At 45.3% G+C, this 24,140-nt stretch overlaps 1 long non-coding RNA gene across 1 annotated transcript in view; it reads left to right on the top strand.

The window, feature by feature from the left end:
• Positions 1–1,196: 1,196 nt before the first annotated feature.
• The window catches only part of LOC142244039 (uncharacterized), a 115,904-nt gene continuing 92,960 nt past the window's right edge, over positions 1,197–24,140 (top strand). The window contains exon 1 of the long non-coding RNA XR_012724429.1: positions 1,197–1,858. This is a non-coding gene — a long non-coding RNA (uncharacterized LOC142244039). The remainder of the gene's footprint in view (positions 1,859–24,140) is intronic.

Raw genomic sequence — 24,140 nt, 5'->3', positions numbered from 1 at the left:
TCCCAGACTCCTGGCTGTAGTGCACCCTCAGCTCCCTATAGGAGAACTTATGTGTTATGTCCCAATATGGCATAACTTCCTTCTTATTTACACAATCGGGGTACTCTACCAGAGTCAACTGTTTACTAGCCTCCATTTGATACAAGTCCTATTCTTTCAGTCCCCCTTTACATGAACCTTCTAGATCCCCTGGGTTTCTTTTCTGGGTAATGAGCTATCAAATATTTCAGTCTATGAAATATTGCGGTCTATCACATATCTTGTCACTTTCCTTGCTCCTTTGAATGTATTATCTGCTATATGGCTCTCCCTCTTCTCTGCACATAATCTGTAACATAGCAGTCTGCTAAATGTAAGTCCTTAGGTCACACACCACTGCTAAATGTCAATCCTTAGGTCATGCACCACTGCTAAGTGTCAGTCATTAGGTCTTGCGCCACTGAATTCTTGGTTCTGTAAACTCCCAGGAAACAACTCCCTTGTCTGTCCATCCCACTCTGAGTCAGGTCCAACCATTACCCTACCGTGTTTTCCCGAAAATAAGACCTCCCCCGAAAATAAGACCTCCCAGGAGTTTTCAGGGAAGCCTTAATATAAGACATCACCTGAAAATAAGACCTAGCCACGGTCAATAATGAAGTGTCATGCAGCGGTGAAAAAGTTAAAGACACTGCAGGACACTTCATTATAGGCAGCGGGCACCCCCAGAAGAGAGAAGACAGAAGAAAGAAGACCCCCAATCATACTTACCAGACGCCGACCGGGAGCAGGTGAGCGCATCAAGGTCCTGCAGCGGAATACACACGCACACACACATCAGATCACACTCACACACACACACAAACACTACAGATCGCATCCACACACTCACCACATCCAGCAATATCGCTTGCTTCTCGGCGGCGATACTGTGCACTGTGCGTGCAGTGATCTTCCTGGACCTGCCAAGGATCACATGGCCGGAAGCATGTGGTATCTCCGGATTTTGTGAGTGTGTGCACGCGTATGTGCGATATTGTGAGTGTGTGTGTGTGTCTGTGTGTGTGTGAGTGTATGCGATCAGATGTGTGTGTATGCTGTCTGATGTGTGAGTGTGTGTGAATGTATGCGATCGGATCTGTGAGTGTCGGCAGGAGGCAGAGGGGGACGGCGTGCAGCACAGCTGCTGGGACCGCCCACTGGAGAGCACAGGGAGAAGTGATGTGTGTGTGTGTGTGTGTGTGTACGCTGTCTGATGTGTGACTGTGTTCTGATGTGTGAATGTCGGCCAGATGCAGGGGTGCACAGCTGCAGGGAGATCACAGGGAGAATTGATGTGGTGTGTGTTTGTGTGTGTGTGTGTGTGAGATCTGATGTCAGCCAGACGCAGGGGAGCAAAGCTGCAAGGAGATCATAGGGAGAACTGGTGTGTGTGTGTGTGTGTGTGAGATCTGATATCAGCCAGACGCAGGGGAGCACAGCTGCAGGGAGATCATGGGGAGAACTGATGTGGTGTGTGTGTGTGTGTGTGATCTGATGTCAGCCAGACGCAGGGTAGCAAAGCTGCAGGGTGATCATAGGGAGAACTGGTGTGTGTGTGTGTGTGGGTGTGTGTGTGAGATCTGATATCAGCCAGACGCAGGGGAGCACAGCTGCAGGGAGATCATGGGGAGAACTGATGTGGTGTGTGTGTGTGTGTGTGTGTGTGTGTGATCTGATGTCAGCCAGACGCAGGGGAGCACAGCTGCAGGGAGATCATAGGGAGAACTGATGTGGTGTGTGTGTGTGATCTGATGTCAGCCAGACGCAGGGGAGGCATGCAGCGTACCTGCTGGGAGATCACAGGAGGATCTGGGAGACATACAGACGCCCGGGGCTGGTAAGTATGATGATCCTGGGAGGGGGGGGGACCTGCTTTTTGTGGGGGGTAAACTTACCCCCAACCATGTCTCTTCGAGAATAAGACACCTCCCGAAAATAAGACCTAGCGCTTTTTTCAGGGCAAAAAAAAAATATAAAAGTGTCTTATTTTCGGGCAAACAGGGTAATATGTGTCAGACCAAATAGATGTAATTTACAAAAAAGAACACATTTAAAAACAGTGCATTGTATTGTGGAACATCACATTTTCTTCGAGGGGGTGTGGGCGGCACTTCCACTTCCTTACAAATCAATGGGTACATTTCCCACAGACACCTCCAAAATCTTGTATAAGTTCTTCCCAGAAGAGTGGAAGCTGTTATAGCTGCAAAGGACCATCTAGAAAGGGAGGTCATCAATCCTAGTGTAGGTGTAACGTGAAGGGGGCACAATGCTATTTAACATATATTGTACATTCACCAACGCTAATAGAGGAAGTGCACAGCACTTGGCAGCTGTGATATTGCAGGCAGTGCACTTACTGTATACTGCAGATATTCCCGTAGACAGCTGCATTACAGGCTGGGAAAAGAGATGTAGATTCTTCTCATTACCCTGTAATTAAAACCTCAGGAAGCGACTCATTTTAGCAGTGTCATCCTTCTCTCCTTGGCATAAATCTGTATCCCTGCTTCAGTGTACTTCTGCTTTCATATTGAACAATTCTTTGAGGGAACCTCCAGTTGATTATTGCTGCCCGAACCACCCTCGGCATGATCTGATCAGAGATCAACTCTGTTATATGTATATGTCACATACTTTACAATGCAACTAGAATGACTAGTCCAGTAGGCAGGCCACCAGTGGCTGCACCCCACCCGCTCCCCTTGACTGGCAAGTCTCTCCTTGTGCATACACAACTGACTCTTCCCGTCAACATACAGTACAACATAGTTTTACAACATTTAAAAAAAAAAAAAATCAACACACATTTTCATTCTTCTTGAAATAACATCACAAATGTTCATGGGTTGTATCTAGTGATGGGCGAATACTAAAATATTTGGGTTCCGGATATTTGTACCGAATACTTTTCCAGTATTTGTCACGAGTAACATCTAATGCAAGTCAAACCCGAGCATTTTGCTAGGAAATCTTCAAGAAAAATGCTTGGGTTCCCCCATTGAACCCCATCCCCACAGTATTATGCTGTCACCACCATGTTTCACTGTGGGTATGGTGTTATTGGGGTGATGAGCTATATTGGTTTAGGGCCAGACATAGCGTTTACTTTGGTGGACAAAAAAATTCAATTTTGCGCTCATATGACCACAGCACCTTTCTCCATACATTTGGAGAGTCTTCCACGTGTCTTTTGGGAAAATAAAAACAAGCCTTCCAGTTTTTGGCTTTAAGTAAAATCTTTTTTCCCGGCCACTCTTCCATAAAGGCCAGCTCTATGGAGAGTACAACTTATTGTGGTCGCATGGACAGATACTCCATTCTCTGCTTGAGAAATCTGCAGCTTCTTCAGGGTTACCTTTGGTCTCTGTCCTGCCTCTCTGATTAATGCCCTCCTTGCTCGGGCTGACAGTTTTGATGGATGGCCTTCTCTTGGCAGGTTTGAAGTGGTACCATGTTGTTTCCATTTGATGATAATGGATTTGATGGTGCTCCAGGGGATCATCAGAGATTGGAATATTATTTTAGAACCCAACCCTGACTTTTACCTCTCAACAACTTTGTCTCTGACTTGTTTGGAGATCTCCTTGGTCTTGATGGTGTTGTTTCGAGATCTCCTTAGTCTTCATGGTGTTGTTTCAAGAGCTCCTTGGTCTTCATGGTGTTTGGTTAGTGGTGCCTCTTGCTTAATGGTGTTGCAGCCTCTGTGGCCTTTGAGAAAAGATTTGCATATACTGACAGAGCATGGTATACTTAAATTGTACACAGGTCGACTTAGGCGGGCTATACACGTTGCGACATCGCTACCGATATATCGTCGGGGTCACGTCGTTAGTGACGCACATCCGTCGCCGGTAGCGACATTGCAATGTGTAAATCCTAGGTGCGACGATGAATGAGCGCAAAAGCGTAAAAAAATCGCTGATCTGTGTCACATCGTTAATTTCCATAATGTCCTTACTGCTGCAGATACGATGTTGTTCGTCGTTCCTGCAGCAGCACATATCGCTCTGTGTGAAACCGCAAGAACGACAAACATCTACTTACCTGCGTCCATCGACACTGCGGAAGGAAGCAGGTGGGCGGGATGTTATGTCCCACTCATCTCCGCCCCTTCGCTTCTATTGGCCGGCCGCTTAGTGATGTCGCGGTGACGTCGCTGTGACGCCGAACGCACCTCCCCCTTGAGGGAGGGATTGTTCGGCGGTCACAGCGATGTCACCAACCAGGTATGTGCGTGTGAAGCTGCCGTAGCGATAATGTTCGCTACGGCTGCAAGCACCAGATATCGCATGTACAACGGGGGCGGGTGCTATCGTGCTTGACATCGCTAGCAATTGCTAGTGATGTTGCAACGTGCAAAGCCTGCCTTACTGACACTAGCATGGGACTTATGAAGGTAATTACTTGCACCATTACTTTTTGCGGGATTCATAGCAAAAAGGGTGAATACATATGCACATAGCAATTTTTATTGATTTTATCCCACAAATTTAATTTTTGCCTATATATTCCTCACTTCACTTCCCCAACTTAGACTATTTAGTGCTGATGCATCACACAAATCGGATTAGAAAAATATTTAAACACAGGTTGCAATGTAACAAAATAGGTAAAAAGCCAAGAATGGTGAATACTTTTGTGCTGCCCCTGCAGCGGTTGAACCGCTCGAACCCGGGGATGATTACTCGTGGCTCGAGGGTCTCCGGACCAGGGGCCACATTCAAATGAAGAAGGGGGTATTTACAGGGGAGATATAGTTTGTGAAGCTACCCGTGGTGTGCGGTAATAGGGAGTACCGCCGCTGCCGTTGGGAGTACCGGGGTTGATGGAATGGAGGCAGCTAGATGACGTTTTCCCTCCACGGGTAAGGAAGGCCACAGGACTCTGGATGGTGAGCGACAGTGCAGGGGGAGCGCAGGGCTGGTTGGGAGCAGGGGTTAATCAGGTACTCACTCGGCAAGAAAGTAGACGCTGACAATGTTGTAAACCAAGTCTCTGGGTGCCGCTGCCCTCTTGGGGAGCTTGTCCGGGTCCCGTCCCCTGCAGCACTGCCTGGTGGTCCGTGGCCTGCCTCCTGACACTGTCTTTTAGAGTGTGCAGTTGGCCCGTCAGCTTGGAGTTTCTGGGCCCCGCTCCCTGCTAAGAGTAGCAGAGGGGCTTGCTCTCAGGAGCTCACGCTTGGAATTTCAGTGGGCTGATTTGCTTGGAAAGCCCTATCCTCCTCGTTGCGCTAGTGCCCCCTGATCTCTGAGCATCGTGGCAACAGTCCATATAGGCCCTGTCCTCCGCAGGTTAATTGCCGGGTTGCTTGAAGCTTCTCCCTGACCCAGGGTCCATGTACCCCGACGTGCCTTCGGTCCCAGCCTGGCTATTGAACTGTGGCTGCTGGCTATCCTCCAAGACTAGCCAAACACCCAGTCCCAATCTCCCACGACTGAGTCTCTGACTCCTCCTGGTCCAGACCACCGTCTGCAACCTAATCTCCTTTCCCCTGGGAGCTCCAACTCCCAGCTTCCTCGAGCTCCTCACTGCTCGAGGGCTACCAAAGACTTACTTGTCACCTCCCACCTCCCTGCCTGACCCCTAGGTGGGCGACCCTATTCCAGCTTAAGCAGCCCACTGGTGTGCCTGACAGGTGTGGTGCGAGGTGTAACTAATATTTGTGGATGCTGGTGGAGGCAGTACCGCAAGATGGGGACCCAGAACCAATGGGGGTTGAGCCCTGCACGGGGAAAGAAAGATTGTGCAGAACCCTGTGACGACCTGACTAGTCCAGGGCGTCACACTTTCACCTGACACTGTATATGCTCTCCACCCTATATTAAAAATAGCAATTTAAATGTTAGGATTGCACAGCCATTCTGTCAGGAATTTTCAAAGTATGTATACCAGCCTCATCAGGTCTAACAAATCTATTTAAAAATATATACAACTTATCTTGTGAATCCTGGTGACAGATGCATATTGAAAAAGTAATATTGCAACTGCAGAGACATTAACGTGGCACTTATTTGTCTTTGGGATCCACTGCCTCTAATTAAATAGGCAAATAAATGAATGCGTCACTTGGGACTTCTTGACCTGCGTCACGCCTCAGATGAAAGGTAGAAAGTACAATGCTCGTCTTCTCACTGGAAACATGAAAATGTCACCAGCTCAGAATCGCTGACTCATTTAAACAGTTAAAGTGTAAGTCTCATACACATCAAGGCAGAACCGTGTTTACATAGTATCACGGCATACAGAGTTCCTATAGGTCGGTAATATGGGTAATATGAAACTCTAAAGGGGGCTTTACACGCAGCGATATCGTTAGCGATATCGCTGGTGAAAGCACCTGCCCCCGTCGTTTGTGTGTCACGGGCAAATCGCTGCCCGTGGCGCACAATATCGTTAGGACCCGTCACATGCACTTACCTGCCTAGTGTTGCCGGCGAACCGCCTCCTTTCTAAGTGGGCGGTTCAGGCGGCGTCACAGCGGCGTCACTAAGCGGCCGCCCAATAGAAGCGGAGGGGCGGAGATGAGCTGCCTTAACATCCCGCCCACCTCCTTCCTTCCTCATTGCCGGCGGCCGCAGGTAAGGTGATGTTCCTCGCTCTTACGGTGTCACACGTAGCGATGTGTGCTGCCTCGGGAACGACGAATGACCTGCGTCCTCAACATTCAACGATTTTATGAAAATGAATGACGTGTCAACGATCAACAATTTGGTGAGTATTTTTGATCGTTAACGGCCGTTGGTGTCACATGCAACGACGTCACTAACGATGCCGGATGTGCGTCACGGAATCCGGGGCCCCAGCGATATATCCTTAATACGTCGTTGCGTGTAACGGGGCCTTTAGTCTCTATCTGTGGGGCCAATTCATCAACTCTTTTTGTGTGTTTGACTCACAGAGGATTGCTAAGACTGGATATGATTGTAGCAAACTTTTTTTCTACAGTTTTCACCATCTGGTTGTAAAAATAATGTTTCCATTTACTGAATGAAAAGAATTGTCAGAGAGCAAGATTTGATTCATGGGCATATCTAGAAAGTGCTGGGTCCAATACCAAACTTGCTATAGATACCAGTCTTTGCCATGATTTCCCTTGGGTGGGGGTTCAATTCTCCTGGACTGATATGCAGACTGCAGAACTACTGTGATGGGTACAGAAATGTGTCCATAATGTCACATTTAAGTTGAATTTACACCACCTCCTTCTGCCATGTTCCTGTCACACGCCTCCTTCCTGCTCTTGCTTTTCTCCTGAGTCTCTCACTGTCTATTCTTGTGTATATGTAGTGTGTCCGAGTTTTGGTTTTCCCTTGTCTGTCTTTATCTGTTTTCCATCACACTCCTGTCCTGTCCTTCCCTGGTGGTGGGGGTGGTGGGGTATCAGAGTAGTATTGGTCAGGAGCATACCAAGAATGGGACACAGGCATTGCCACCATCATGTGGGGTAATGCGGTATACAAATTACTGTGGGATGCTGGGGGCCTGTGGGATATACACATTACTGGGGGATACTGGGGGCCATACACATTACTGGTACTGGGGGACACTGGGTGCCTAGGGGCATACACTTTGCGCAGGGACGCTGGGGGCCTGTGGGATATGCACATTACTAGGGAACACTGGGGACCTGGGGGGCATACAGATTACTAGGGGACACTGGGGACCTGTGTGATATACACATCCGCTGGGGGCCTTCATCAGGACAATCAAATACCTGATGAAGAAGTCTTGATGACTTTGAAATGCATTGACCAATAAATCATATTCTACCTTATACCGTTTGGACCTCGTGGCGACACAGGAGATTAACCCTTTCCTCCTTTCCATTGTTTCATCTCCACGTGCGTGTCTGCAGAGGCCTACAGGCGTTTATGGTGGCTGTGACCTACACAACCACAAGAGGTGAACCCCTCTAAGTTATTCCTCATAATTTACATTGGATAAGACATTATTTGCGCAATTATTTTTACAGCTTCACTTTGATTGTTCATATTAAGAAAGAAGACAATTCCATAGGTGTATAACTGATCGGTCAAATTATTTTTTGTTTTTTTCTGGGAATATGGCTGTGCCGAACCTGTCTTATCTGCACTTGCACATTTGTTGCTCCATTCAAATTCCTGTAATTTGTGATTTGTGGAGGTCCCGAGCAACCCGACACTTACCAACAATCTTGTGGATAGGTGAAAACTTTTGTTTTGGGGGAAACGCCTGTTACATTTCATAGGGTTGTGAGACTGCACCTTATCCGCTCCCTCAGCCGGTCACGTCAAACACCAATTTGTTGTCCCACCCAAAAGATTGTATGCAACAGTCAATCGCGTATCTACCGCTATACAAAGGAAGGCAAGAACCTACAAATGACTCAGTGTTCCAGTATTGTAAAGAGCAAATACCGTCGTCCTGCACCTGAAGAAAGTCACTTTCTAGTTTCAGGACAACTTCTAAATTCCAATGTGTTATGTGTAAATTTACTGTAAAACTGAATGTAAATAGCATGAGATATCTTTACTATGTCAAATAATTCTTTGCCAAATGCGATGGACTAGCAACTTTCAAAGTTTTTTTCAAGATCGCCTCCTTCACTCTTATGCCGGCGTCACACGGTACGATATATTGGGTGATATGTCGTTGGGGTCACGGATACCGTGACGCACATCTGGCATTGTTACAGATATCGTACCGTGTGACACCACCGAACGACTGTGAATGAGCAAAAATACTCACCTTATCGTTGCTCATTGACACATCGTTCATTTTCAAAATTTCGGTCCTCCATCTGTGCGCCGAGGCAGCACACATCGCTACTTGTGACACCCCGGGAACGACGAACACAGCTTACCTGCGTCCCACCGGCAATGCGGAAGGAAGGAGGTGGGCGGGATGTTACATCCCGCTCATCTCCGCCCCTCCGCTTCTATTGGCCAGCCGCTGTGTGACGTCTCTGTGACACAGAACATCCCACCCCTTTCAGGAAGAGGATGTTCGCCGCCCACAGCGACGTCGCTCAGCAGGTAAGTACATGTGACGGGGGTTCACGACTTTGTGCGCCACGGGCAACTAATTGCCCGAGATGCACAAACGACGGGGGTGGGTACGATCGCTCGTGCGATCGCACGATACATCGTACCATGTGACGCCAGCCTGTATAAATACTTATGTTGGACAAGGTCATTCATTAGGTCCAGGCTGTCACACAAAACCCTGGTCAAGTGATTTCCACCCCTGAGTATCCCCAACTGGAACTGACAGTTGCCGACTCCGGTTAATTGTCTTTTGACAATTATGTTAAATGGATATTTCCAAACCTCCAAAATAAAAATCTATACATGGATAAAGGAAAACTTTTTGGGGGGTGGAAGAGGGGGGAGGGGATTGTATTAACTCTTCAAATTGTTTATAAGCTTTATCTATTTTTTCTAATTACATTTTTAAATTTTTTTGACTATTAAAGGGAATATGTCACCAGGTTTTTACCACCTAATCTGAGAGCAGCATAATGTAGGGGCAGAGACCCTGATTCCAGCAATGTGTGACTTACTGGGCTGCTTAGTGTAGTTTTTATAAAATCACTGTTTAATCAGCAGTAGATTATCATTACAGGACTACTTGGTGTGCTTCTAGGTAGTCCAGCATATTCATGAGCTCTGTATAACTGCTAGATCTGCAGCAGAGGAAACATTGATTCTATCAAAATGACAGCAAACAACCCAGTAAGTGACACATCAGTGGAATCAGGGTCTCTGTCTCTACATTATGCTACTCTCAGGTGAGGTAGCAAAAAATTGGTGCAAGATTCCCTTTAACTCCAAAATCCTCATTCTTTTCGGGATGTTGAAAAGCAGAAATTCTGTCACTGTTTTTTTTAGTTTAATTACATGGGATAAATAGCAAAACACTTTTCGATGTTGTTAAAGGGAATCTGTCACCAGATTTTGCTAAGTCTTCTGAGAGCAGCATGAAGTAGGAAAATAGACCCTGATTCCAGCAATCCATCACCTTATTTACTGAGTACAGAAGTTGTGACAGAATCAGGTCTTAGATATACAGTCATATGAAAAAGTTTGGGCACCCCTATTAATGTTAACCTTTTTTCTTTATAACAATTTGGGTTTTTGCAACAGCTATTTCAGTTTCATATATCTAATAACTGATGGACTCAGTAATATTTCTGGATTGAAATGAGGTTTATTGTACTAACAGAAAATGTGAAATCCGCATTTAAACAAAATTGGACCGGTGCAAAAGTATGGGCACCCTTATCAATTTCTTGATTTGAACACTCCTAACTACTTTTTACTGACTTACTAAAGCACTAAATTGGTTTTGTAACCTCATTGAGCTTTGAACTTCATAGGCAGGTGTATCCAATCATAAGAAAAGGTATTTAACCCCTTCACGACCGGCCGATTTTTCGCTTTTCGTTTTTTTTTCCGCCATTCTTTTTCTGAGAGACGTAACTTTTTTATTTTTCAGTCAATATGGTCATGTGAGGGCTCATTTTTTGCGGAACGAGCTGTACTTTTAAATGAAACTATCAGTTTTACCATATAGTGTACTAGAAAACGGCAAAAAAAATTCCAAATGCAGAATAATTGCAAAAAAAGTGCGATGGCACTATGGTTTTTGAGATATTTTATTCACTGTGTTCACTATATGGTAAAACCGATGTGTGGGTGTGATGCCTCAGGTCAGTGCGAGTTCGTAGACACCAAACATGTATAGGTTTACTTTTATATAAGGGGTTAAAAAAAATCGGAAGTTTGTCCGAAAAAAGTGGCGCACGTTTTACGCCATATTCCGTGATCCGTAGCGTTCTCATTTTTCGGGATCTATGGCTCAATGACGGCTTATTTTTTGCGTCACGAGCTGACGTTTTTAACGGTACCATTTTTGCGCAGATGCTACGTTTTGATCGCCTCTTATTGCATTTTACGCAAGAGTTGTGGCGACAAAAAACATCGTTTTGGCGTTTGGAATTTTTTTGCCGCTACGCCGTATACTGATCAGATTAATTGATTTTATATTTTGATAGATCGGGCGGGCGTTTCTGAACGCGGCGATACCAAATGTGTGTATATTTTTTTAACCCTTTAATTTTCAATGGGGCGAATGGGGGGTGATTTGAACTTTTAGGTTTTTTTGTTTTTTTTTTTAATTTTTTAAAACTTTTTTTTAACTTTTTTTTTATTTTACTAGTCCCCCTAGGGGGCTATTGCGATCAGCATTACGATCGCTCTGCAGTATCTGCTAATCACAGCTATAAGGCTGTAAACAGCAGATATGCTCTCTTTCTCTTTTGCTGTGCCGCTGGCACAGCAAAAGTGGAAGCAAGTCAGGTGTAGTACAGGAGTCATCACATGACCCTGTGCTACCATGACAACTATCGGAAGTCACGTGATCGCATCACGTGACTTCCGGTATCGGGCGGTAAGTAAATGTTTACGGCACGAGCAGATAACGATTCTGCTCGTGCCTAGCAGGCACACATCTCAGCTGTGAAAATCAGCTGAGATGTGTGCCGATCGCAGCATGATGCTGCCGGCAGACCGCGGGCAGTAACATTATGACCGCAAGGACGTAATTTTACGGCCCGCGGACGTTAAGGGGTTAAGGTGGCCACTTGCAAGTTGTTCTCCTATTTGAATCTCCTATGAAGAGTGGCATCATGGGCTCCTCAAAACAACTCTCAAATGATCTGAAAACAAAGATTATTCAACATAGTTGTTCAGGGGAAGGATACAAAAAGTTAAACTGTCAGTTTCCACTGTGAGGAACATAGTAAGGAAATGGAAGACCACAGGTACAGTTCTTGTTAAGCCCAGAAGTGGCAGGCCAAGAAAAATATCAGAAAGGCAGAGAAAAAGAATGGTGAGAACAGTCAAGGACAATCCACAGATCACCTCCAAAGACCTGCAGCATCATCTTGCTGCAGATGGTGTCAATGTGCATCGGTCAACAATACAGCGCACGTTGCACAAGGAGAAGCTGTATGGGAGAGTGATGCGAAATAAGCCGTTTCTGCAAGCACGCCACAAACAGAGTCGCCTGAGGTATGCAAAAGCACATTTGGACAAGCCAGTTACATTAAGGAAAAAGGTACTGTGGACTGATGAAACAAAGATTGAGTTGTTTGGTCATACAAAAAGGCGTTATGCATGGAGGCAAAAAAACACGGCATTCCAAGAAAAGCACTTGCTACCCACAGTAAAATTTGGTGGAGATTCGATCATGCTTTGGGGCTGTGTGGCCAATGCCGGCACCGGGAATCTTGTTAAAATTGAGGGTCGCATGGATTCAACTCAGTATCAGCAGGTTCTTGACAATAATGTGCAAGAATCAGTGACGAAGTTGAAGTTACGCAGGGGATGGATATTTCAGCAAGACAATGATCCAAAACACCGCTCCAAATCTACTCAGGCATTCATGCAGAGGAACAATTACAATGTTCTAGAATGGCCATCCCAGTCCCCAGACCTGAATATCATTGAACATCTATGGGATGATTTGAAGCGTGCTGTCCATGCTCGGCAACCATCAAACTTAACTGAACTGGAATTGTTTTGTAAACAGGAATGGCCAAATATACCTTCATCCAGGATCCAGGAACTCATTAAAAGCTACAGGAAGCGACTTGAGGCTGTGATTTTTGCAAAAGGAGGATCTACAAAATATTAATGTCACTTTTATGTTGAGGTGCCCATACTTTTGCACCGGTCAAATTTTGTTTCAATGCGGATTGCACATTTTCTGTTAGGACAATAAACCTCATTTCAATCCAGAAATATTACTCAGTCCATCAGTTATTAGATATATGAAACTGAAATAGCTGTTGCAAAAACCCAAATTGTTATAAAGAAAAAAGGTTAACATTAATAGGGGTGCCCAAACTTTTTTATATGACTGTAGCATGTAGCAGAGCTCAGATAGTTAACCCTGCCCACACCAGGCTGTGTGTTAATTGTATATTGACAGTAAGCTGTTTATCAAAGGAGGGAGTGTAGTCGGACACAGGTTCATTTGACAGCTATTTATAACAGTGATAATGAAGTAGTGATAAAACTTTCACTGTAAGTAAAAAACAGCACCTATTTTAATAAATTACACATCCCTGAAATCTGTATTAACCTCTGTCTCCTGCTGTCTTCAGATTACATAGCAAAAACCTGCTGACAGATTCTGTTTAAAAATGTTATATAGATATATTATTATTATTTATTATTATAGCGCCAATTATTTCATGGCACTTTACATGTGAAAGGGGTATATGTAGCGCCCCTGACACCATCAGGCTTCTACAAGGTTCTGCATCCCCACAAGGATGCAGGGCCTACCCCCTTTGGGACCCAGAACCCCAGTGCCGGTACCACCAAAAACCCAGGTAATCCCAGTTTTCCACAACAACCCCCCATACAATGGTACCTAGCTAGGGTGGGACCATGGATTGCCGCCTAGAGGTGGAGCCACTCCAGTCCACTAGTTAACAGGTGGGAGGGGCAGACTGTAGAGAGTAGTTGGGAACACAGGAAGTCAGAAGCAGAACAGTAGTGACTGTGAGGAGTCTAGATTTGACAGCAGAGGTGTAAAGAGGGAAGTGAAGTGACTTCTTGACTCAGGTTAACGGTGACCTGGTACCCAAGAGAAGTGGTTGCCGGTAGAGTATGGTGGAGTACTCCCGGAACTAAGCACCGACAGGGTACAGGACCCTAGGACAGGAAAGAGGTTCAAGCCGACCTGTTAACCCCTGCATAGCAAAGGGGACCATCAAGGACCTTGCTGACCCTAAAGAATCTGAAGACTCAGCAGCAAAGGGAGAACCGGGGACAGGACTAGAGACTCCAACCCCACAGGGTTCACGCAACCATCAGGCGGACAGAAGTGGACAAAGCATAGAACGGAGACCCCCAGTTGTTCCATACCATGGGGACCCACTTACCAGAGACAAGTATAGAGGAAGAAGGTACCAGAGAACCAGACTGGCACTGGGACCATGGGGACCTGGAGGCGAAACCAGCCGGCCTCGGGCAACCAGTTATCATGTTCTGCAGTGAGTAAACCAGTTGCACTGAACATCTGTGTGAACTACCTCCTTCCAACGCCCACTGCACTATACACCCGCTGGGGCAAAACTCTACTAGCGGAGGGACTACCACACTAGCTGCCAGTACCATCAGCCCCAGTAGAGACATTCTGCAGCAACACGGCAAGTGGCATCACAAGTGAACATTATGCTAATCTCCCCTGTAAATATCCCCATTCCAAAAAGGGCCCATGGCACGGAACCGGGTAACGGCCACAACCGTGACATTCCCAGTAGAGACTCTGCCCGGAACCGAGTAACCCATATCCCTGGGTGCTACATATACATAGAACAATAATCATAAACAAAACAAGGCACAGACTGGTACAGGAGGAGAGAGGACTCTGCCCACGAGGGCTCACAGTCTACAGGGGATGGGTGAGGATATAGTAGGTGAGGGTAGAGATGGTCATGCAGTGCTATTGCTGACTGAGGGTTACGGCAGATTGTAGGCTTGTCGGAAGAGGTGGGTCTTCAGGTTCCTTTTGAAGCTTGTCAAGTTAGGCGAGAGTCTGATATGTTGTGGCAGAGCGTTCCAGAATATGGGGGAGGAACGGGAGAAATCTTGGATGCGGTGGTGGGAACAGGAGATGAGAGGAGAGTAGAGAAGGAGATCTTGTGAGGATCGAAAGTTACATGTGGATAAGTACCAGGAGACTAGGTCACAGATGTAGGGAGGAGACAGGTTGTGGATGGCTTTGTAGGTCATGGTTAGGGTATTGAACTGGAGTCATTGGGCAATGGGAAGCCAGTAAAGAGATTGGCAGAGAGAAGAGGTCGGGGAGTAGCGGGGCAACAGGTGGACTAGTCGGGCAGCATTGTGTAGAATAAATTGTAGGGGTGCAAGACTGTTAGAAAGGAGACAACACAGCAGAAGGTTGCAATAGTCCAGGTGGGAGATAATAAGGGCATGCACTAGGGGTTTTGCAGCTTCTTGTGTGTGTGTATATATATATATATATATATATATATATATACATATATACACATACATATTTATATTATATATATATATATATATATATATATATATATATATATATATATATATATATATATATGTATATATACAGTGTATATGCTACTCTTCCTATTTATATTCTATGATGGGTTTATGATAGTGCACTAGGATGGCAGCCAGTCTCGTTCACAACAGTAATTATTAGCACTCCTCAATAAATTGATGTTTTGGCATTTTGGTGCTTAAGAATTTATTATTAGGAATTTTTTTTATACATTTTTTTCTATTCATGGAGAACCCCTTTAAATCAGTATCATTTGAAGGGGGCAGTTGGACCTCCTGATGCTGGAGTTTGGGAGTGTATTGGGCACAAGCTGTACTTTGTAGGGGACAAATTTTTATTTTTGCTCATCGTCTGTTTACACCACTAATTAGGAGGAAATGCACCGTATTTAAGTTTAACTCACCACCTTTGCTTATTGATCTGAAGCTTATGAATTATCCATTAAATTAGAAATAGTCCAGAATCTAATATCAATGTTTCCATGACGCATCAAAAACAGTGAAAGATTAGGCCCTTTTCAAGGTCAATAACAAGTCAGCATTGTACATTCTCCGTTTGCTCCTATACAACCTCTACCTTCCTGGAAAAATAAAGTTTGACTCTGGGCTGTAAGTGAAATCTAAAGGAGTAATGTATAGTGTATATATATATCTGGGGCTAAAGATAATTTTTGCATTTGGTTTTTGTTGATATTATATTATCACCACATAGTGTCTGGGTATATATACCATCCTATTACTTATCAAAAATCAACTATACCAGACAGTGTCACACGATGACTACTGGGATCCTGGCAGATATAAGTGCACTGCCACCAAGAGCCACAACACATGGGGTACATCGGGAGAGCGATACAATGGATGGCCCTGGCGCTGGGGAAAAAAAAAGCGGGGATTCCTCCTACAACTTCCCTGAGGCTTATCTCTTTACTCCCTAATGTCCCTAGATGTGTCTTTCCCCCTGTGCTCCGATCACATGCCTAGGCCCTTGTTGGCCCTGAATTCACCCTTACTGGTGAAGGCCAGCTAGACACTAGTCTTCTGTAGCGCCCCTGAGCTCATCAGGATGCTACCAGGATGCAGGGCCTACCCCCTTAGGTACCCAAAACCCCAATGGCGGTACCACCAAAAACCCAGGTAGTCCCAGTTTTCCCCAAAAATTCCCCATACAATGGTACCTAGCTAGGGTGGGACCACGGATGGCCGCCTAGAGGTGGAGCCACTCCAGTCCACTAGTTGACCAGGTAGGAGGGGCAGACTGTGGAGAGTAGTTGGGAACACAGGAAGTCAGAAACAGAACAGTAGTGACTGTGAGGAGTCTAGATTTGACAGCAGAGGTGTGAAGAGGGAAGTGAAGTGACTCCCTGACTCGGGTTAACGGTGACCTGGTACCCAAGAGAAATGGTTGCCGGTGGAGTATGGTGGAGTACTTCCGGAACTACGCACCGACGGGATACAGGACCCCAGGACAGGAAAGAGCTTCAAGCCGACCTGTTAACCCCTGCATAGCAAAAGGGACCATCAAGGACCTTGCTGACCCTAAAGAATCCGAAGACTCAGTAGCAAAGAGAGAGCCGGGGACAGGATCAGAGACTCCAACCACACAGGGTTCATGCGACCGTCAGGCGGACAAAAGTGGACAAACCATAAACCGGGGACCCATTTACCAGAGACAGGTGCAGGGGAAGAAGGTACCAGAGAACCAGACTGGCACTGGGATGAAGGGGACCTGGCTGCGAAACCAGCCAGCCTCGGGCAACCAGTTAACACCTGAAAAGTGACTAAACCAGTTGCGCTGAATACCTGTCTGGACTCCTTCTTCCGTCGTCCACCGCACCATACACCCGCTGGGGCAATACCCTACTTGCGGAGGGACTACCACACTAGCTGCCACACCATCAGCCCCAGTAGAGACACTGCAGCGGCGGCTCTTTATACTTAGCCACAACAACGCAAGTGGCGTCATGAATAACTTATTCACAAATCCCCTGTAAATATCCCCATTACAGAAAGGGCCCAGGGCACGGAACCGGGTAACGGCCTCCATCGTGACATTCCCAAGAGAGACATTGCCCGAGATCGAGTACCCCATATTCCTGGGTGCTACATCCCCCACTACAAATAAGACAACATGAGGTTGGTAAGACAAACAGGTGGGGAAAGACACAACAAAGAGCACTCCAAGGTTTCTTCTATAGGAACTTTGCAGCTACAACAGTAACAACATCACAGCTCTGCAGAGATAAGCTCCTTCGACATTGACAGCTAAGGAATGAGCTATAACCGCCATAGGGAGGAGTGAAGAGTGGACATTAATTACAGAAGGTAGTGGCTGCAACTGAGATGACAACTACTTGTTAGATCACTGCCGGATAAAAATTAATCTTAACCCCTTCAGTGCCAGATGGAATGAAATATGCTCCAACTCAGGGTAACTGGTGAGTGGGCACTTCAACCAGTGGGGAGGGTACTGATAGTACAAATCAAGATAGGGTAAGCCTGCAATGATAGACAAGGACCCAGGATGTGGAAACATAAAACAAGTGCACAAGTGAACAAAGGAGAAATAATAAATGCAAGCAAGGATAAACTCCTAACAACCTAACAGAAAACAAAAGATTAGTGTAGGAACGGCAAATGAGAAAACACAGAGTAAACAACACTGGTATCTGATTATACTCCTTAGCTGCAGAGTTGGAACTCCTTAACAGTAATCCACATAAAAATATAGCCAGTAGAGAAGGCTAGTATCAGGAGAGTATCAATTGCCCCACCCGGGATGTGATAGGACAGATAAATCAAGTAAGTAAGAACATGTGATAACTGCAAATGAAAAGCAAAGAAGCAAAGGTAAAAGACCATCAGCATAAGGACAGAGATTGAACTGGCTGTGGCTCAGCAGGGAAGGAAGCTAACAACACAGCACAAGGTCACCGAATCAAGTCCTCAACACAAGGCAGGACATGCGATTTGTGTCTTCATGGGTAGCAACACAACAACCCATCCCTGTTGTGAATGTTAATTATGTTTTGGCTGCTGGGAGGCTCCCTCTGGTGGCCAGGAATGGTTTTGACTTGGACCAGGTGTGTTCTGCAATGGGTGTTTCCTTTGCTAACTCTCTGCTTATTTAAATCCTGGTCTGATAGCAGGCTACGCTGGATGTCAGTTGTTCTTTGTATTACCAGCCTGCTTCATTCTGCTCCACACCACATCTACCCCAGATAAGTGCTTGCTCTTTATTTATTGTTTGGTTCTTTTGCTCTTGTCTGGGTTTGCCATTTGCTGTGGTTGTTTTCAGTTTATTTGCATGCAGGGATTTTCCCCCTCAGTTGCTTGGCTGGGGAACTCCGTGCAGTTCTGTTTGGAGTATAGCTCCTTTGGGTCCATGTGTTTGTGGCTTGTTGAATTTGTTATGATACTTGTTTTCTGTTCATTGGTATGACAAGAGCACCTGGTATAGGACGGAGTTCAGATCGTGCGATCTGAGGGCCTTTTTGTACTATCAGGAATTTGGGATTTTGCAGGGTTGTTCTCTGGCCACCATCAGCCCCTCCTGTCCTTTCCTATTTTGGTCAGTGGGGGCCTCACCTTTTGCTAATCCTGTCATCTATTTGTGTATTGTGTTGTTCTTATATCACCGCAGTCTTTGAATGTGGGGGGCTTGCTATTCTTGTCTATTTTCTGAGGCAGAGAGTTATTCATCTTTCCTTCCTTTAGGATAGTTTGTTCTAGGTCCAAGCCCTGTTGTTCACGTTCTAGTGGGCTATTATTGCCTTTGCCAGTACCTAAGAAACCTTGGACGCACATCTCTATGGATTTTATTTCAGAGCTTCCCGTCTCTCAGAAAATGACTTTGATTTGGGTGATCTGTGACAGATTCTCTAAGATGATCCACTTGGTTCCTCTATCTAAGTTGCCGTCTTCATCAGAGTTGGTGCCTTTGTTTTTCCAACATGTTGTTCGTTTGCATGGTATTCCTGAAAACATTGTTTCTGACAGAGGGGTGCAGTTTGTATCCAGGTTTTGGAGGATTTTTTGCTCCAAATTGGATGTTCAGCTGTCTTTCTCCTCGGCGTTTCATCCTCAGACCAACGGTCAGACTGAAAGGGCTAACCAGACCCTGGAGACCTATTTACGGTGTTTTGTTTCTGCGGATCAGGATGACTGGGTCTCGTTTTTGCCTTTGGCTGAATTTGCCATTAACAATAGAGCTAGCTCTACCACATTGGTGTCCCCCTTTTCTGCAATTTTGGGTATCACCCTAGGTTCCCCTCAGGGCAGCTTGAGTCGTCTGACTGTCCAGGGGTGGATTTGGTGGTCAACAGAATGCAGCAGATTTGGGGGCAGGTAGTGGATAAATTGTTTCAGTCCCAAGAAACTGCCCAAAAGTTTGCCAACCGGCGTCGGACTGTTGGTCCCCGGTTTAAAGTAGGGGACATGGTGTGGTTGTCCTCTAAAAGTATTCCTATGAGAGTTCCATCTCCTAAATTTAAGCCCAGATTTATTGGACCTTATAAGATTTCGGAGATCATCAACCCTGTATCTTTCCGTTTGACTCTTCCTGGGTCATTGAAGATTCACAATGTCTTCCATAAGTCCTTGTTGAAGAAACATGTGGAGCCAACAGTTCCTGCAGCAGCGCCTCCTGACCCTGTTTTGGTACAAGGGGATCTGGAGTATGAGGTTGAAAAACTTCTGGATTCCTGTCGCAGTAGGCGTCAGCTTCAGTACCTTGTGAAATGGAAGGGTTATGGGCAGGAGGATAACTCTTGGGTTGTGGCTTCTGACATTCATGCGGACAGGTTGATTCGCGCCTTCCATCATGCTCATCCTGAGCAACCCGGTGGCGTTGGTGAGGGTTTGGTGACCCCTCCTCAAGGGGGGGGGGTACTGTTGTGAATGTTAGCTATGTTTTGGCTGCTGGGAGGCTCCCTCTGGTGGCCAGGAATGGTTTGGACTTGGACCAGGTGTGTTGTGCAATGGGTTTCCTTTGCTAACTCTCTGCTTATTTAAATCCTGGTCTGATAGCAGGCTATGCCGGATGTCAGTTGTTCTTTGTATTACCAGCCTGCTTCATTGTGCTGCACACCACATCTACCCCAGATAAGTGCTTGCTCTTTATTTATTGTTTGGTTCTTTTGCTCTTGTCTGGGTTTGTCATTTGCTGTGGTTGTTTTCAGTTTATTTGCATGCAGGGATTTTCCCCCTCAATTGCTTGGCTGGGGAACTCCCTGCAGTTCTGTTTGGAGTATAGCTCCTTTGGGTCCATGTATCTGTGGCTTGTTGAATTTGTTATGATTCTTGTTTTCTGTTCATTGGTATGACAAGAGCACCTGGTATAGGACGGAGTTCAGATCGTGCGATCTGAGGGCCTTTTTGTACTATCAGGAATTTGGGATTTTGCAAGGTTTTTCTCTGGCCACCATCAGCCCCTCCTGTCCTTTCCTATTTTAGTCAGTGGGGGCCTCACCTTTTGCTAATCCTGTCATCTATCTGTGTATTGTGTTGTTCCTATATCACCGCAGTCTTTGAATGTGGGGGGCTTGCTATTCTTGTCTATTTTATGAGGCAGAGAGTTATTCATCTTTTCTTCCTTTAGGATAGTTAGTTCTCCGGCTGGGTTCGCGGTGCACAGGATGTTAGTTCACCCCTCGGCTACTTCTAGTGTTGATGGTTAGTGAGGGGATGGCGGCCAGATTAGTTGCCAATGCTCTTGTCACCTTTTACCAATGATTTGTGGTGGTCTTCCATGGTTCCGGATCATATCACATCCCTCTTACAGCAGCACTCTGCAGCCACCTTCCTCACCTCCATACAACATCATTATTTCACTAGCAACTGCATCCTTGGGACACAGATACTGGTAAATATCATAGTGGACGAGGGAATCATCAGCTCCATTTACCACCATTCAGCTTGTGTGACTGTCTCAGCACAGCGGGCGCGATGACATCAATAGATCGCACCTGCTGTAGAGCTTCAGTGTGCAGAGGAAAGACCAGAGTAATGCACTGGTGGTGAAGTGAGTAGTGTTTGTTTTTTTGTCATTCATTTGTAGGGAAATATTCGGGTCCATCATTATGTGCTATGGGGACTGTGGAGAATCATATTTTGTGGAGAACATCATAATGCGTTGGGGGGCTGTGAAGGATCATACCGTGAGTTCAAGTATTGTTCAGCACTGTTAAGAAATGTACATATGTCACATCAGTCCTGGTCCCTTATGGAACTTGTAGTCTAATTTCCATTTCTCTCACACAAACTAGAACCAATAGCCGAGAAAGTCAAGTAATGTGTCATGCAGTGTGGCACAGATCTCATATAATAAGGCTTCACATGTCTACATTTAAAGACCTACCATGGCTCTCCTGATCTAAACTCAACAGTTTCATAGGAACATGTGAGTCTTTTGAGTTCAGTCAGGAGACCAACAGCGGGTCCGGACATTGCGGTCTGTACTCCGACCAAGAACGTCCAACAGGTCTAAATGGTAGGAACATATTAACTTCATGTAGATTCTACCCTTAATTAAAGGAGTTATCCACTACTAGAACAATCAATTCTTATTCCACATGAACCTAAGATTTTTTATTTTAATAAAATTCAAATAAAAATGCAATATATATTTAAAAAGTCATGTGGAAAAATATACAAAAGCCACACCATATATTAAGAACCCTTTCAACTGGAGTACATCACCGAAAGTAAGTAAATGAAGATGCAGGGTCCCGCCTCATCTGACGCGCGTTTCGCTCCAAAATGCTTTGTCTTAAAGATACACAGAAATCTGTCGAAGACCAAAGCAGAGTACTAACATCGGAATAGGATGCGGAGATCTAGGTTTTGAAAGGAGAAAACTATTTCAGCATTCCAGAATTAAACTATAATATAGAAAATTAATTATTCAAACAATTGTAAAAACTTGGAGAATTGTCAGAGAAGTCTACGGAAGATAATGGAGAAGAATATTGTGACTGGGAATAATCAATTCAAGCAGGGGAACAGCTGTACCCATGGGTTATTGTTTTCAAAAGTGAAGCAAAAAATACCTGGACAGGCAGAAGTGAATTCCAGCGGAGAAAAATTAGAAAGAGGCGAGAAAGATAAACACATTGGGACATTGCACATTGCACTAATCCCTTGCAATATTTAGACAATGCAAATACTAGACAGTCTGAAAATGAGAGAAATTTATCACAGTTGGTCAAGCGGGATGAGAAATGTTGTACAAACTATGAATTTTGAAACAGATATCAAAGAACAGATGTACTTGCTTAACAAAACATTTTAGGATGGCTGTATAATTCTTTTTTGTAAAGTTTTCCAGTCTATGAGTCTAACTTCATCGGACAGGAAAACTTTCAAAAAGTATTAGAGTCAATAGATTTGCAGGACCCTGGTTCACAGCCAGGTCAGTATTATGTGGCTGCTGGATAAGAGGCCTAAGAACCACCTCCTACCTGCCGGCATCCCCAGCTCATTGTCACATGGAGTTTTGCATAGACTTCGCCGACTGTCATGGCAGCACTGGACTCTGTTCATATTGCAGATTCTGACACTCCGCCTGATGGTTTCTCTGGTGTCTGGGATCAACATAGGCAGACTCGGGCATCAATTTGCTGTGTGCTGTATGCTGATTCACTGGCAGGCTAGCAAGAGTTAATCTCTGCTGGTCTGCTTGCTTCTTTAATCACATGTTGTGGGGAGGCCTATCACATCTGCTCCTCTCCTATTTATTCTGGTGGAATCCTTCTACCCAGGCCAGCTATAGTTTATTGTGTTTGTCTGTGAGGTGGGCTATCCCAGACTCTCTCTGGTGAAAGTTGTTCTTAGTCGTGCTTCTTGCTTGGTGCGGTTGAGGAGTGTACCCATGTTGTTTTGTACTTCCTTCCTGCTCTTGTTTTTCTCCGTATTCTTTTATTGTCTTATCCTGTGTGTGTGCCTTCTGTGTGACAGTTTTGTTTTTTCCCTTGTCTTTTTCTGTAGTTCAACACACTCCTGTCCCGTCCCTCCCTAGGGTAGGCAGAGGGGGAGGGGGGAATTAGAGCAGGACTGGTCAGGAGCAGGGCCAGGAAGGACTCTCAGGCCTCTCCACCATTAGGAGTATCCCTGAGATTAGGTATAGCATAGGGACCCCTAGCTTGTGGGACAGCTTAGGAGCCCTGGTTTCCCGCTATTCCAAAGTCATCATGACACTCATCTTTTGATTAGCTGACCTGGCATAACATCATCATTGTGGCGTCACGCGTGCATGACGTCTAGTCAAAAGAGAAGCCCTGGATGCCAACAGGTAGGAGGTAATTCACAGAGCGCTGTCCAGCAGCCACATAATATTAATGTGGCCACTGAACCTGATTATTATGACCAGTGTCACTTTATAAAGTAATAACTCTGGAAGACTTTAACAAATCCCAGTGATTGTTTTTTTTCGTGACACTGTACTTCATGGTAGTGGTAAATTTTTCGTCAAGTCAATATGATTAGCAGTTGTTTATGAGAATATTGAAAATTTGATGAAAAAATATGAAAATTTTGCAATTTTTGAACTTTTAATTTTTATGCCCTTAAACCAGATAGTTATATCACACAAAATTGTTAATAAATAACATTCCCCACATGTCTAATTTACAGTAGCACCAATTTTGAAACATATTTTTTTTTTAATATGGAAGTTAGAAACATTTATCAGCAACTTCTTATTTTCCCAAGAAAAGCTACAAAAACATTTTTTTTAGGGACCACATCACTATTGAAGTGACTTTGAGGGGCCTATGTGACAGAAAATACCTAACAGTGACACCATACTAGAAACTAAAGGGTACTTTACACGCTGCGATATCGGTACCGATATCGCTAGCGAACGTACCCGCCCCCGTCGGTTGTGCAACACGGGCAAATCGCTACCCGTGGCGCACAAAATCACTAACACCCGTCCCTGCGACATCGGTCTGGCCGGCGATCCGCCTCCTTTCTAAGGGGGCGGTTGGTGCAGTGTCACAGCGATGTCACACG

The sequence above is a fragment of the Anomaloglossus baeobatrachus genome, chromosome 6, assembly GCF_048569485.1.
Source record: "Anomaloglossus baeobatrachus isolate aAnoBae1 chromosome 6, aAnoBae1.hap1, whole genome shotgun sequence".
NCBI lineage: Eukaryota > Metazoa > Chordata > Amphibia > Anura > Aromobatidae > Anomaloglossus > Anomaloglossus baeobatrachus.
The sequence above is the reverse complement of the archived record's forward strand: the minus strand, read 5'-3'. Positions and strand labels throughout refer to the sequence as shown.